Below are 14586 nucleotides of genomic sequence, written 5' to 3'. Positions count from 1 at the left end.
TGAGCCTCATTTCCTCACATGTACAACAGGTTAACTGCGGCCTGCCGGGTTGTGACCGGGATGAGGCATAAATCTCATGTGGGTCCTTCCTTTGCCGTTAGTCATACCCCCTTTCTTTTTAGGACAGGAGAGTGGCTTGCCTGGGCTTCTCAGCTGACACTAAAGCCAAAACTCCTCTTTCTTTGAGCCTCACTTTCCCTGTTTGTAAAGAAAGGCACTTTTGCCAAGAAGACCTTTGAAGGGGTTCAGGCCCAGGGTCAGTGCAAGAGAATGTGTCCAGAAGGCACGTGTTTAGGGCGTGGGAGGGGCGGTGGTGGAATGACCCTCACTGGTGGAATGACCCTCACTGTGCCTCTGCACCTCGCAGACGCCCTGGTTCCCGCCCTAGCCCCCCGCCTCCAGCAACCCCCCCCCCCCCCCCCCCCCCCCCCAGCAGCAAGAAAGAACCTCCGCGGCGCAGGGCGCCCCTCGCCTCTGAGAGCGGGCGGTGCGGCAGCGCCACCGTGTGGCCGCACAACATCAAAGCGCCGCCGCTCGGCCACCTGTCTTGACCCCTGCAACATTCACGCGTGAAAGAATGGAGACAGAAGAACTTTGCGGTGAGGGCGCAAGGTTAATTATGTGGCCAGCTGGGAGGACTCGGGGGGTTACTCTTGGGGATAGGCCGAGCCCTGCCTGAGACCTGCCGGGAGGGAGGGCAGCGGGCGGGGGCATCTCCTCCGGCACCACCCGGGTCCCCGTTTTCATGCACGCCCTCCCGTTGCGGAGCTGTTCGCGCCACCGGGTACAGAGTGGACGGGGCAGGGGCGGTGCCCCCTCCCTGCGCTCTCATGGCAGCTCGGCCAGGCACAGTCCCTCTCCCAACGGGACACATCTGCAGGAGGATGCGGCCAGAGTCTCCTTGCCAGCTCCAGAGCTCATGGTTAGAGCGCACTGGTCTTGTAAACGGGGCCACGGGTTCGAGTCTCGCTGGGTCCAGCCGCAAGTTTTCCAGTCGCGCTCCCTGGCGAGCGGATCGCCCATCGCGGGTCAGGTCCTATGTTTACTCTCGGATCCCGCAGGGGAAGGAGGAATACCATGGACACAGTTCAGGTGAAGGGCAGCCAGGAGCATCCTGAGCTGCGGGAACCGGGCCTCGCCCTGGACAACAACCGCCAGGCGGCTTCCGGGGCGCCTGGGCCCAGGGTCCGCGAGTCCGGGAACGGCTCCGCCCCAGCGCCCGCGCTCCAGACGTGGCAGTTTTCCCGCGCTCTGCCTGGGAGCTCAGCGGCCTTGGAAAAGGAGGATACGCCCCTCGCCCCCAGGCCCACTCTGAGCTCGCAGTCACAGAGGCTCACCCTGGGTCAACCTTTGGGCCAAATTCCCCTCCTAAAGGAACCCTGTGGGAGTTCGACAGTGTATATAGCTAAGGAATATGACGCCAAAAGACATTAAGTAATTTGCTCTTTTGCTTCCCCACCCCCAGCCTTCGGGCGACCAGGCGCTCGTTACTGAGCGAGATCGGGGAAACCTGGGGGATTTGGGAAGAAAACGCCTACCTCATCCCTTAGCGGCTCCCTTAGCCACCACGCCCCCTGCAGGAGCTCGCGCGCAGCTTCCTCTTCTGTGCAATGGGAACACAGGAACATTCCTGCCACCTGTCTGGACTATTTCAGGGCTCACACGCGAAGGAATGGAGACAAAGAAGAACTTTGCGGTGAGAGCCCAAGGTTAAGGATCTGGCCTGGGATGGTTCTGGGGGGTGGGGGGGTACTCTTGGGGTTGGGGATGGTGACCATGATTAAATCTGGATTTGGTGCAAGTTACTTCCAACTTTCTGAACTGCTCTCCCTTGTGACTACTACTAACAGCTAATACTTTTTTTTTTCCTTAGAGACAGAGAGAGAGAGAGAGCACGTAAGCAGGGAGAGGGGCAAAGGGAAAGAGAGAGAATCCCAAGCAGGCTCCATGAGCATGGAACTCCATGTAGGGCTCCATCGCACGACCCTGGGATCGCCACCAGGGCCCAAATCAAGAGTCAGAGGCTCAACTGATGGAACCTCCAAGGGGCCGGTAACAGGTAATACTTTGAAAGCAACTGTCAAATCCTAAGCAGAATCACTGAGTTAACACAGTGAGTGTTTACAAAAACGTTATAAGTGGTATCATTCATCTCACTGTCCATAGAAGGAAGCTGAGGCCCAGAGAAGTTAAGTATCTTGCCCAGGGCCACCCAGAGCAACTAGCAGAGTCAGGATTCACATCAGGCTACATAACTCCAGGTGTCACTTCCTCCACTGTGTTGCTGTGTAGGACATTCAGAGTCCCTGTTAGGGGTTTTCCAGAGCCAGAGAGAACAAAGTTGTGCCTTCAGGGAAATACAGTTTTTGCAACCGTTCTGTGGAAGTCAGTTTTTAGAACCAGGAGATTTTGTTCACACCATTCATGAGGGGAAAAAAGCAAACCACCTTAAAAATGAATTCTCCTTGTACCCGTTCCTAAGAGTTCTCTATGGAAGGAAGATGTTTTCTGTGTCTGGCAGTAATATCTTTTTATCCTACATAGAGATAAATGCAAAGTCTCTATTATATGCACCCTCCCAAACACTTTATTATTTTTATTCTACGTGGAGTTATGTTGATGTCTTGCAAAAAGATATCCACCCTTTTACAGCTTTTAAAACAACAGCAAATAGGGGCACCTGGGTGGCTCAGTCAGTTGAGCGTCTGACTTCAGTTCAGGTCATGATCTCATGGTTTGTGGGCTCAAGCCCCGTGTCAGGCTCTGTGCTGACAGCTCAGAGCCTGAAACCTGCCTCAGATTCTGCATCTCCCTCTCTCTCTGCTCCTCCCCTACTCATGGTCTGTGTGTGTGTGTGTGTGTGTGTGTGTGTGTGTGTATCTCAAAAATAAACTTAAAAAATTTTTAAACAACAGCAAAGAAACCAGGTTTTTGTGTGTATTCATGTGTCCCGTACCGTGGGCATTTAGGTTTGCTAGTAGATTGTATTTTCCAAAAGTGGTCCCCGCAATACTTCCCATCCTATATGCTCTTAAATTGTAGCTGTGACATTCCTCTTGAAACTTTGTGGACCTTTGTGACTGCCTCAACCAGTTGTGGTATAAGTGATGGTATATAGCTTCTGAGGCTGGATCATAAAAATGCCATGCATGTGCACCTTGCTCTGTTGAGACACTTGTTCCTGGAACTCACCTGCCATGCTGTGGGGAAGCCAATCAGCCACTTGGAGAGACCACATGCAGGAACTCAGGCCTACAGTTCCAGCTGAGGTCCCAGGCAACACACAGCCAGCATCAGTCCCCAGATATGTGAGCCAATGACTGAATCTTCAGATGGTTCCAGCCCCTCACCTTCCAGCCACCCCAGCTGATGCCACATGGAGCAAAGAGGAGCTTTTCCTGCCAAGCTCCGCCCAAATGGAAGATTCATGAACAGAATAGGTGATCGCTGTTGTTTTAAGCCACTAAGTTACACAGCAATGGATGACTGGAACTGTTTCTCTACACTTTTTCTGCTGTTATGAACTGTTCTGCAGTGACCTTCTTTAGGACTCTTGTCTTCTGCACATACCTGAAGATTTCCCTAGAGAGACGTCTAGAAGCAGCATTCCTGGGTTCAAGTATAAACCTCAAAGGGAATCCTATAGCACAGTTAAAATGAATTAACCATATCTACATCTAACAACATGGGGCCATCTTGAAAACAATGTCAGTGAAACATGCAAGTTGTAAAATGATACAGTATGGAATGACATATGTAGAATTCTAAGAACACTGAGAACAATGTTACATGTTGTTTATGTTACATACATGTAGTAAAGGTGTGAAAACATACAGGGGGGCAATACACATACAAGAGTGAGTGTGAAGTTTAGTAGTACCCATAGGATTTCATTTCTTGGGGGCACCCGGGTGGCTCAGTTGGTTAAGTGACTGATTCTTCGTTTCAGCTCAGGTCGTGATCTCAAGGTCTATCCTGAGATCGAGCCCCATGCCAAGCCCCAAGTTGAGCCCTGAGCTGGTCATGGAGCCTGCTTAAGATTGCCTCCCTCCCTCTCCCTTTGCCCCTCCCCTCCTCAAACACACACCCACCCACCCCCACACCCCCCACACACATTTTATTTCTTAAAAAAAAATGAAGATCTAAAGCAAATATTACAATATTGACATTTGCTAAATCTGGGTGTGGGGGATACATGGGTATTGTTATTGAAAATTTTCCTTTATACTTCTTATATATGTTATGTATTGATGTTATGTTATTAATAGTTATGTGAATATTTCATTATTCAAAAATGTTTAAAAGTCTCCACTCAAATAGAATTGTGGTCACAGTAATTTTGTCCCTTGTGATTTTCTGGGTTTTTATGTTTGATCACATAACTGATTAATTAAAGCAAGACCTTTGGATTTTGATAGACTGATCATTCAATTCAAATACACCCCCCTCCCCCCCCCCCCCCCACCACCACCACCACGCATTCTTCATCCTGACCACACTCAAGGACTCTTCCTTTAAGAAGCAATCAGAGCTTGGGACGCCTGGGTGGCTCAGTCTGTTAAGCATCAGACTTCGGCTGGGGTCATGATCTCACGGCTTGTGGGCCCAAGCCCGGCGTTGGGCTCTGTGCTGACCTCTCAGAGCCTGGAGCCTGCTTCGGATTCTGTGTCTTCCTCTCTCTCTGCCCCTCCCCTGCTTGTGCTCTGTCTCTCAAAAATAAATAAATGTTAAAAATAATAACAATAAAAAAAGAAACAGGGCGCCTGGGTGGCTCAGTCGGTTAAGCATCCGACTTCGGCTCAGGTCATGATCTCACGGTCTGTGAGTTCGAGTCCCGCGTCAGGCTCTGTGCTGACAGCTCAGAGCCTGGAGCCTGCTTCGGATTCTGTGTCTCCCTCTCTCTCTGCCCCTCCCCCATTCATGCTCTGTCTCTCTCTGTCTCAAAAATAAATAAACGTTAAAAAAATAAATAAATAAAAAGAAAGAAACAATCAGAGTCTTTAGTTTCCCTGCCTTTACATGGGATAGTCCCTCTGACTGGAATAATCCCCAGAGATTTGGTTTCAATAATCATTCTCCTTATGTTTCATTCAATCCTCCCCAGCCCCCTGTGACTGTCTGCCATTTACTGGGTGCTTATACCAGCCAAGCATCATGTCAAATGCCTTATGTGTGTTTTCTTTCTTAAGTAAACTGACTTAATAATTATTGTCTTCCCTATTGTGTAGACAATGTATTGATGTTATGATGTTTAAGACTTTGGCTTAAATGTTAGTTGCTCTTGTTATTGTCACGGTTGTGGTTGTCATTCTCCCAAAACCTTGGGGGCAGAGCAAGAGTCGACCCCAGGCCTGTTCAGACTCCACACCCTCGGCCATTAGACTGTCCTGTTTCCTGTGAAGAAGCTGTTCTTTTTATTTTCAAATTACAGATAAAGAACCAGATTCTCAGAGTTTCTCTCCTTGTCTACCTGACGAACTATGCATCCCTCCAGGCGCAGTGCAATGTCACCTCGTTTGGCCAGGCCCTCTGTGAGAGCAGTTCATGCCAGTCCGTCATAGAAGTGCGTTTGTATCCTGCCTTCTCCACTTCGTCTGTGAGCTCCTTTAAGGTAGAGACTGGCCAATGCACATTTGTATTCTCAGCACCCAGAACAGCACCTGATGTGGCTTTTCAGAAATGAATATTGATTAGCACCTGCCTTGCTCAGTCCCTGAGCTACATCCTTGCCGTTAACTCAGGTGAGTAATTCATTTCACCTGTATGCACAGGGCACAGCTTGTGCAAAATGGCTCACAGCCATCCTCTAAAACACAAACAAGAAATTCTTTCTCATCTTGATCAAAGAAACTTGAAGGACTGCCCAACTTGAGAACTGGGATTCACAGATGGATACCCTGAAAGCTCCGTAACGGTCATACTAATAGAACCAGAATGACTGTGGATTGGGCATTTAACACCTACCAGGAACGGGGCCAAGTGATATACATGGATTTAATTTTTGCAAAATAAAATGAACCATTGCTTTTTTTTTTTTTCAGTGAGCAATGTGTTCGGGTTTCTGTGTTAGTGATGGCCCCAATCAGAATTTGTCGGGAAGGTTTGGAGGCTAGGATAGGATGTCTTAACTCAAAAGCTTTGTCATATTATCATCACTTGGTGAGGAGACTCCTGGAAGCGCAGCTTCCCTGAGCCCAGGGTGGCGTTTGTCATATCCTGTGGGGCAGGTGTGGCAGTGCCATTTAATGATGCCATCATGCCGTGCTTTGTCAATATCTCTTTTCAAACTGCCTCAGGAGTGACAGGCAATACTGTGTGGACTGATCTGTATTGTGACATTGGATACTGACAAAGTCTCTTTTATCAGTCTTGCTTTTCTCATGAAGTTTTGAAAGGATGTTGGCATGACACTGTTTCTCCTCTTTCAACAGCACATTCAACTCACTCACTTAAACCCTCCTGTGATGTTGTGCATAGGAAGCTATAAAGCCACACGAGGACAGCTGAAACCAGTGACTCAGGTGATCCCATGGGTCTGTGTCTCAGTTTCTTGTCTGAGGATCTGTCTCCTTGGTGTCTCCATACACTAGGTGGTGGAAAGGTCAAGTCTCACATCCGAAAATTTTGCTAAAATGCAGAAGTTACTAGTGTGCATCAAGTCTGTGCTATGTAACAGTTTACCTGGTTCTGTGAAAGGTTCAAGGGAAGTTTAAGGTTTTGGTATCTGCCCTTAAAGAGTTTAGTGCCTGACTGCATGGACAAAGGAAGACCTATGAAAAACTTACAAAACAGTTGAGAATATGTCTTCTACCCAGATTCAAATGCCCATGAGTAGAATTAGAGATTGGTCAAGATGGAAAAAAAAGCAACTTCTCATTCCTTACCCTGCCTCCTCCTCCAAAGGGAAAGGAAGAATCTGACCTGATTTCATGAAACTCAGTCTTGATCTGCCAAGCTCTGATCATCCAGGGTGACAGAAATCAGTCCTTATACTTCATTTAAGCCGCTAGAAGACAGTTTAAGTGGAGTCCAGGTGGAGGACCAGCCAGAGTTAAAGGTGTAATGAGAAAAGGTTTCTCATCTCCTCTCAGATGGTCAGCAACTAGGTAGAACTTAGGTGTTCCTTGCTTGGGCCTTGTGCTAAAGTTATTGAAATGTCCCAAATACCTATTCTCAAGCAAAACACTGGAGAGAACTCTAGGAAACTACGTCATTATGTCTACATAAAAAAGCATTTGATAAAATCCAACACCTTTCATGAAAAAAGTGCTAAAAACAAAAACAAAAATGACCCACAAACTACTAGGTATAGGAGGGAATTTCTTCAACCCAATAAAGGATATCCATAAAAGACCCACCCCTAACATCATACCTAATGGTGAAAAACTGATTGCTTTCCCCTTAAGATCAAAAACAAGGGAAGACGTCTACTCCTGCCACTTCTATTCAATATCGTGCTGGAGATTCTAGTGAGGACAATTAAACAAGAAAAGAAATAAAAGCATCCAGATAGCAAAGGAAGAAGATACATATGACATAATCTTGTATACAGGAAATCTTAAGGACTCCATTAAAAACTATTAGAACGAATAAATAAGTTCAGCAAAGTTGTAGAGTACAAGATCAATATACAAAAATCAATTGCATTTCTATACACTAGCAATGAACAATCTGAAAATGAAATTAAGAAACTACATTTACAATAGCATCAAAAAAATAAATACTTAGGAATAAATTTCACAAAGAGAAGCACAAAATTCATACTCTTAAAATAAAACAAAAAACAATTGTTGACAGAAATTAAAGAAGACCTAAATAAATGGAAAGACATCCCATGTTCATGGATGGGAAGACTTAATATTGTTAAGGCAGTACTAGTCCTTGTATTGATCCACAGATTCAACACAATTGCTATCACAATCTCAGATGCATTTTTTGCAGATTTCAACAGCCTGACCCTGAAATTCATACGGAAAAATAAGGAATCTAGAATAGCCAAAACAATCTTGAAAAAGAAGGACTCACATTTCCTGATTTTAAAACTTAACTATAAAGCTATGATAATCAAGACAGTATGGTACTGGCATGAGGATAGACATATAAATCAATGAAATAGAATTGAGGATCTAAAAAAAACTCTCATATGTATGGTCAGTTGATTTTCAAACAGAGTTCCAAGACAATTCAATGGGAAAAGAGTAGTCTTTTCAACAAATGGTGTTGGAACAACCAGATATCCAAATACAAAATAATGGATTTGAACCTCTACCTCACACCATATACAAAAACTAAACCAAAATGAATCAGAGACCTAAATGTAAGAACCAAAACTATAAAACTCTTAGGAAGAACATAGAGGTGAATTGTTGTGATCTTGGATGAGGGAATGGTTTCTTAGGCATAACACCAAAAACACAAGTGACAATCAGAAAAAGAAGTAAATCAGTTTCCATAAAAATTAAAAACATTTTTTTTTGCACCAAAGGACACCATCAATAAAGTGAAAAAATGTGAGAAAAATTTTACAATTGTATATCTGGCAAGGGACAGGTATCTTGAATATATGAATAACTCCAACAACTCAATAATAAAAAGACAATCCAATTTAAAAATGGGCAAAGGATATGCATAGATATTTCTCCAAGGAAGTTATACAAATGACCAATAAGCAAAAATGCTTACTGCTATTAGTCATCAAGAAAATTCAAATCAAAACCACAGTGAGATACCACTTCCCACACACTGGATTGCTATAATTAAAAAAAAAAAAAAAAAAAAACAACCAGAAAATAAAAAACGTTGGCAACAATATGGAGAAATTGGAACCTTCATACATGGCTGGTGGAAATATAAAACGGTGCAGCCTTTTTGGAGAATAGTCTGGCATTGTCTCAAAAAGCTAAACATAGAGTTACTGTATGGCCCAACAATGACACTTCTACCTGTATACCCAAAAGAAATGAAAACATGTGCCCACAAAAAGTTGTATATGAAAGTTCACAGAAACATTACTCATATAAAAACCAAAAAGTAGAAATAACCAACTGATGAGTGTATAAAAAAAATGTAGCATATTCATATAATGGAATGCTATTGGACAATAAAAAAGAAGTCAAGTACTGGTACATGGATGAACCTTGAAAACATGCTAAGGATAAAAAGTTATAAAAGACCAATCGTATGACTCCATTTATATGAAATGTCCAGAATAAGTAAATCTGTAGAGACAAAAAGAGTGGGAAATGATAGCTAAGGAGTACTGGTCTTCATTTTGGAGTAATATCATTGATTTTGCTGATGGTTGCATAACTCTGTGAATATACTAAAAACCACTGAACTGTTCAGTTTAAATCGGTGAATTATATGGTATGTGAATAAAATTGCTAATGTTAATGAAGCTGTTGGAAAAAAGTATCAGTGATATTACAAGAATCTTTGGGAATAAAAGAAGCAGTAGTGAATAAAATATACACTTTAATCAGAAGATGTGTCATGATTTCAGAAACGTTCCGAAGTGCCATCTTGGAATTGAGAAAACTTGATATGACACCCATTTCGTAGATGAAGAAATCAAGTCCTAGAGAGTTTAAAAATTTGCTCAAGGTTATCTTGTTAGTAAATGTCAAAGCCAGGACTTGGGTGCAGGACAACCACTGTAGTGTTGACTCCAGGAGTAGTGAATTCTTCACCTTAAATTTAGTCTAAGGAAAGTAAACAGTGTTGATCCTATTAAAAGTTTGGTGGGTTGTTTTGAATATAGACAATGGGCTCAGGGAGCTTCCAAGAGATTCCGTCCTTTGGAGCCCAGCTAGACATCTCTGCCTGCTCTGGCATCGTGTCCAGGATGTAAGGTGGGGAGCCGCGCATCCCAGGCCTGGGATCAGAGGACTCCAGCCCAGCAGCAGCAGGCATGGGAAGCTCCGAAACTATCCATGGGCCTGGGGCAGAGATTGTTTTCCCCACGTGGCTCTGGCTTTTTCTCCAATTCCCTTACCCAGCCCCTTGGACCATTAGCTAGACTGATTTATACACTTCATGACTGTCTTTTGTATTTATTTTCCCTCTGATTCTGATTTTACAATGGTTTCGGTGTATGAGCCGAAAAGGACTGGTCATGTTTGAGTTGGGGCAGTATTGCTCATTCCGTGTCAGTAGTCAAGAGGCCATGGGTTCCAAATAGACTTTTTTTTTTTTTTTAATTCAAAGGTTCCTGATGTACTGCAAAGTTAATCAAACCATGTACTTCCTTGTCTATTAACTTTATGTTTTATGAATTCTGTATTTTTTGGACTAGAAACCCAAGTGCAGAGGCCATGCGTCTCATTCTGGGCAACACAGAAGGCACAGCTCTCAAATCCTGTGGGGGCTACACTCCTCACATCCATGTCATTCGCCCACCAGTGAGGTCTGAGTGTGGGGTCAGGACCATCCTCGAGGAGGGCATTAACTTGGGCAGTGCTGCAAAGCTTCCAAAGCATCGTCTCCTATATTCTCACTTTCCATCTTGATTCTCATTATAATCCTGAGGTTATAGTGTTATTCCTATCTTTCAGATGAGGAAACTGAGGCTCAGAGTAGCTCAGTGACTTGCTCAAGATCACATACATAATTGGGATTTGAACTTTAGAGTGTTAGACTCTAGGCTGAGATTCTTTTCCTGCCCATCCCCACCTCCCCTTGGCCAGAGAAAATCATGTATGTCCCCCCCGTCAGTCTTCACCTGCCCCCCACATCCCCATTTGAAACCCAGTGAAATTAATTTGGCTTTAAAGGACACCCATGAGGGCCTTGAGGGAGAAAGGAGACATGAGTGGCCAATATAAGACTGTGGGGTGTGTGAGAAAGAGAGAGGCAGTGACTTGTTCTTGGTGATGGGGGTGGGGGAGTTGGGGGGACAAGACCAAAAAGTGTAGGTGCCTTGAACAGGCTAACAATGTGTCCTGTCTCTTTTTTCACTAATTATTGTTAATTGAAAAAGTAATAAATGTCTATGGTAAAAAGGTTTAAACTACTTCTCCCTATACCTACACCCTCCCAGATACCTTCAAGAGAGGACAACCTGTCCTGTGTCTCCCTCAGGAACATTCTAGATACACGTACACACAGACACACCCCTTCCCTTGTATTTTTACAATACTCTGTGCCCTGTCTTCTACCTCATTTTATTCCCTTAATTGAAGACTCTTCTATACGAGCTCACACAGATCCATCCCTTTTTCTTCATTCTGTTACAACTCCAAGTATTTCATTCTACGGATGTTCCTTAGTTTATCCAACCAGCCCATTGCTGGGGTCATTTGGATGATTTATAAATTTGGGCTGTTATAAACAATGCTGGAAAAAACAAATCCTTGTATCTTCATTTTCAAGCTTGTCTCTGTGATAAATTCCTAGAAGCTGAATTGATGAAGAAACTGCTAAATGCAAGAGAAAGGATCTTTTACTCTTGATAGAGATCGCCAGATTGTCCGTCGTGCATCAATCTGAACTCCTACCACCAGGCTCTGAGAAATGCCTGCTTCCCCTCAGTGTGACATAATTTTTCTCTCTGTGTTAGAAAAAGTTGTGGGTTGAATACCCCTAAATACATCAGGTCCTGATTCCTGGGTCCTGTGAAAAGTTTCACAGTATGGAATAAGGGTCTTTGCAGGTGTGATTGGATTAGGAACTGTGAGAGGGGGAAATTAGCCAGGTGGACCCAATGTAATCACTGGTGGCCTTGTAAGAGGAAGCTGGGGATCAGATTACAGGCAAAAGAGAAGATTATGTGATGGAAGCAGAAGGCAGCAGCGAGAGAAGATGCCACAGTACTGGCTTTGGAGACTGAAAAAGATGCCATTTGGTGAAGGTATAGAAAGAGTCTCCCCTAGAACCTCCGGAGATAGCACTGCTCTGTCATCACTTTGATTTTAGCCCGGTAAAGCCATTTTAGACTTCTGGCCTCTAAAACTGTAAGAGAAAAAATTCTGCAGTTTTATTTGTTACAGCAGCAATAGGTAGCTAATACGGGAGGGAAGGCTCACTGCTATGGGAGGAGGGGCAAAAGAAAAGCCGCTGTTCTCTGTCCCCCAACACGCACACATTCCTTTGCTCCCTGGTCGGTCGACCAAAGCAAGTCCCCTCGGGCCCCATGCCTGTAACCCTTCCCTGAGCAGAGCATGCTCAAAGCCTTGCTGCTTATTAGCCCCACTCTAAGGAAGGCAACTTAGGCTGATGTCTGTTGCAAACAGCACATTAAAATATTTCCTCCAACCACCCACAGATCTCACTGAGAAGATATGGACAAATGCCATTTTCTTCATGTTCCTTTGTTTCCAGTAGCCCCTGTAGATTTGCCCGTGGGGACCTCGTGCACATAAATTTGGGATTTTTACAGCATTAACTTTGCGACTCCCTGCCACAAAGCAATAGGTGGGGAGGGACCTAATTGGATATAATTTCAGGACAGCATGCTTATTTGGTCTCTGGAAGCTGCCAGGTCTCTTTGAATTGGGGCTCTCTTGGCCCTTGGGGTAAGGTAAGAAATCAATGTTTGTGGGGATTTCTGTGATCTGGCTGGGAGGAATCAGATCTGAAGTTTGATACATTCAAAAGCTCAGATCTGGCTGTGAGAGCTCCCCGAAGAAAGAGAAGGAACTAAATCGTTGACCAAATAAACCTTGTCTCACAGAAATCCTTCCGGGGCAAATGAGTTACAGAAGGTACCTGTGGTTTGCAAATAGATGCTTGATTAAAGTCCACCTTGTCTATTTTTAGTTGTCAGGAATGTCCCTCTCCTTCCTCCCTCTACTCCTTCCCTGGCTCTGGCTTACCAATTCCTGCTCTGGGCCAAGCAGGTGAGAGTTATAGGGGAGTTTGTTCACTAAACCACCTGTTAGAATAATCCTGGGTTCCTCCACATCCCCCTCCCAGGCAAATAGATCAGACCATGCAACAGGATGACAGTCTAATTATCCCAACCATCAGAAACTTCTTCTGTGTCTTTAATCTACCTTGACAATCCGGTGGCTTGTCACTTCGAGGCCTCTTAATTGGCTGCATGATTGACAAGGCGTGTGGGGGCTTTTTATTTTAAGGATTGAGGAGAACCTATGCCTTCAAAATTAGCTCAGTTATATGATGCCAGAGACCTAGTTTGCACCCAACATGGGCTAGAATCTGATTTTTTTTTCTAGTCACTCTGATCCTAGGTAACTAGTGGGAATGATGAAAGAAAAACAACAGCTTTCTGTGTTTATTATTTACCTTCACCAAAAGTCTCCTCAGCCCTAGGTTAACCTATTCTCTTTCAACACCATTATGAAAAAGACTACTATGATCTGAATGGCCCCCTCAAAATTCATGTTTTGGTTGCAGGTGACAGGAATGTACTTAATTTTTTCTTGTGCATATAACTTAGAAGCCCGAGCTTAGACTGCTTGGAGTCATAGCTGGATTTCAGTGTTTAAACAGTATGGACACAGCTCTGTCACCCTTTTTCCGGCTCTCCATACTGCCTTCCTTCTGGGAAGTTTTTCTCTTCATAGGGTAGGAGAGATGGCCCCCTAGCAAGGCCAACCTTTCCTTAGTGGTCCACTCTCCCAGAGAAGGAGCATACCCCTCTCTTGGGAATCCTATTACCACAGCATTTGTGGAAGGCTCTAACTGGTCCAGCCTGGGCCACGTGCCTTCCTCCTGAATCCAGCACTGGAGGCAGGAGAATGGAGTTGTGTGATTAGCCAGCCCCTCCCCCACTCTGTCATGTGACCAGAAAGATCAGAAGGCACTGTGGTTGGCAAGTCTCACCAGGACCATGTGAAATAGTTGAAGCATCCTTTCCTGTTGCCAGAGGGGACCAGCCAGAGAAAGACAACCTATATCCTCCTACAGACATTAGAGTTGAAACAATTTCAAATGTAGTCACCTGGGTAGGTCCTGTGTCTCCACTTTTTCTTCTGAATAGCCTCTGTTAGTCTTACTGTATTGCCCGTTGTGACAACCAGCCTTCCAGAGGTGGCTGAACGTGTGGGAAGCTGGTTGATTTCCCCATTCGCAGGGCATGGTGCTGGTAAAGGGGACTAGATGGCTCTGCCTCTGGTCCTTGAAACCTCACTGGTCAGAAGCGATTCTTGCCTTTCCAGAGGATGGCAATGGCTGGGGGCTCCTTGGGTGGACATTGATAAGCACAGGAAAGAAGGGACAGCCCCACTGGCCTCTGCCTTGTCCACCTGCGACCTCTGGCAGACCTGCTTTCCCTATTCCTGGACTTCCTTGCTGGGCATAAGCCCAGCCTCTGTTAGAAGGTCTAATCAGAGGTTGTGAAAACTTGCCTGTTTTCTCCTTTCTGGCCTTTTGAAGCTTTGAAGAGAACCTTTCTGGATTTTTTCCCCTTTTCCTGCCTGAATAATTCATAGACTGCCTAAACTGGGAGGAGAGAGGAAAAGCCTTTGGAAGTTTTCTGGCAAAAAGATCCTTGGAATTTACCTCGTCCATTGGCTCATTTGAGACTGAAGCCTATGCTACAGAATCACGAGGTCCTCATGATCTCAGCATAAATACTTCAAGGGATCAGAAGCTCACTCTCCAGCTGGTTCATTCCATTGCTAG

General features: G+C 44.8%; 1 long non-coding RNA gene across 1 annotated transcript; it reads left to right on the top strand.

The window, feature by feature from the left end:
• The first annotated feature begins 468 nt into the window (after positions 1 to 468).
• LOC128772800 (uncharacterized) lies at positions 469 to 2858 on the top strand. Its single transcript, XR_008416950.1, has 3 exons — positions 469 to 599; positions 1466 to 1696; positions 1886 to 2858. It is a non-coding gene; the product is annotated as an uncharacterized LOC128772800 (long non-coding RNA).
• Positions 2859 to 14586: the final 11728 nt, after the last annotated feature.

The sequence above is a fragment of the Panthera pardus genome, unplaced genomic scaffold (genome assembly GCF_024362965.1).
Source record: "Panthera pardus isolate Hobbes unplaced genomic scaffold, ASM2436296v1 HiC_scaffold_24, whole genome shotgun sequence".
NCBI classification, from domain to species: domain Eukaryota; kingdom Metazoa; phylum Chordata; class Mammalia; order Carnivora; family Felidae; genus Panthera; species Panthera pardus.
This window is presented reverse-complemented; position numbering and strand designations above follow the sequence as displayed.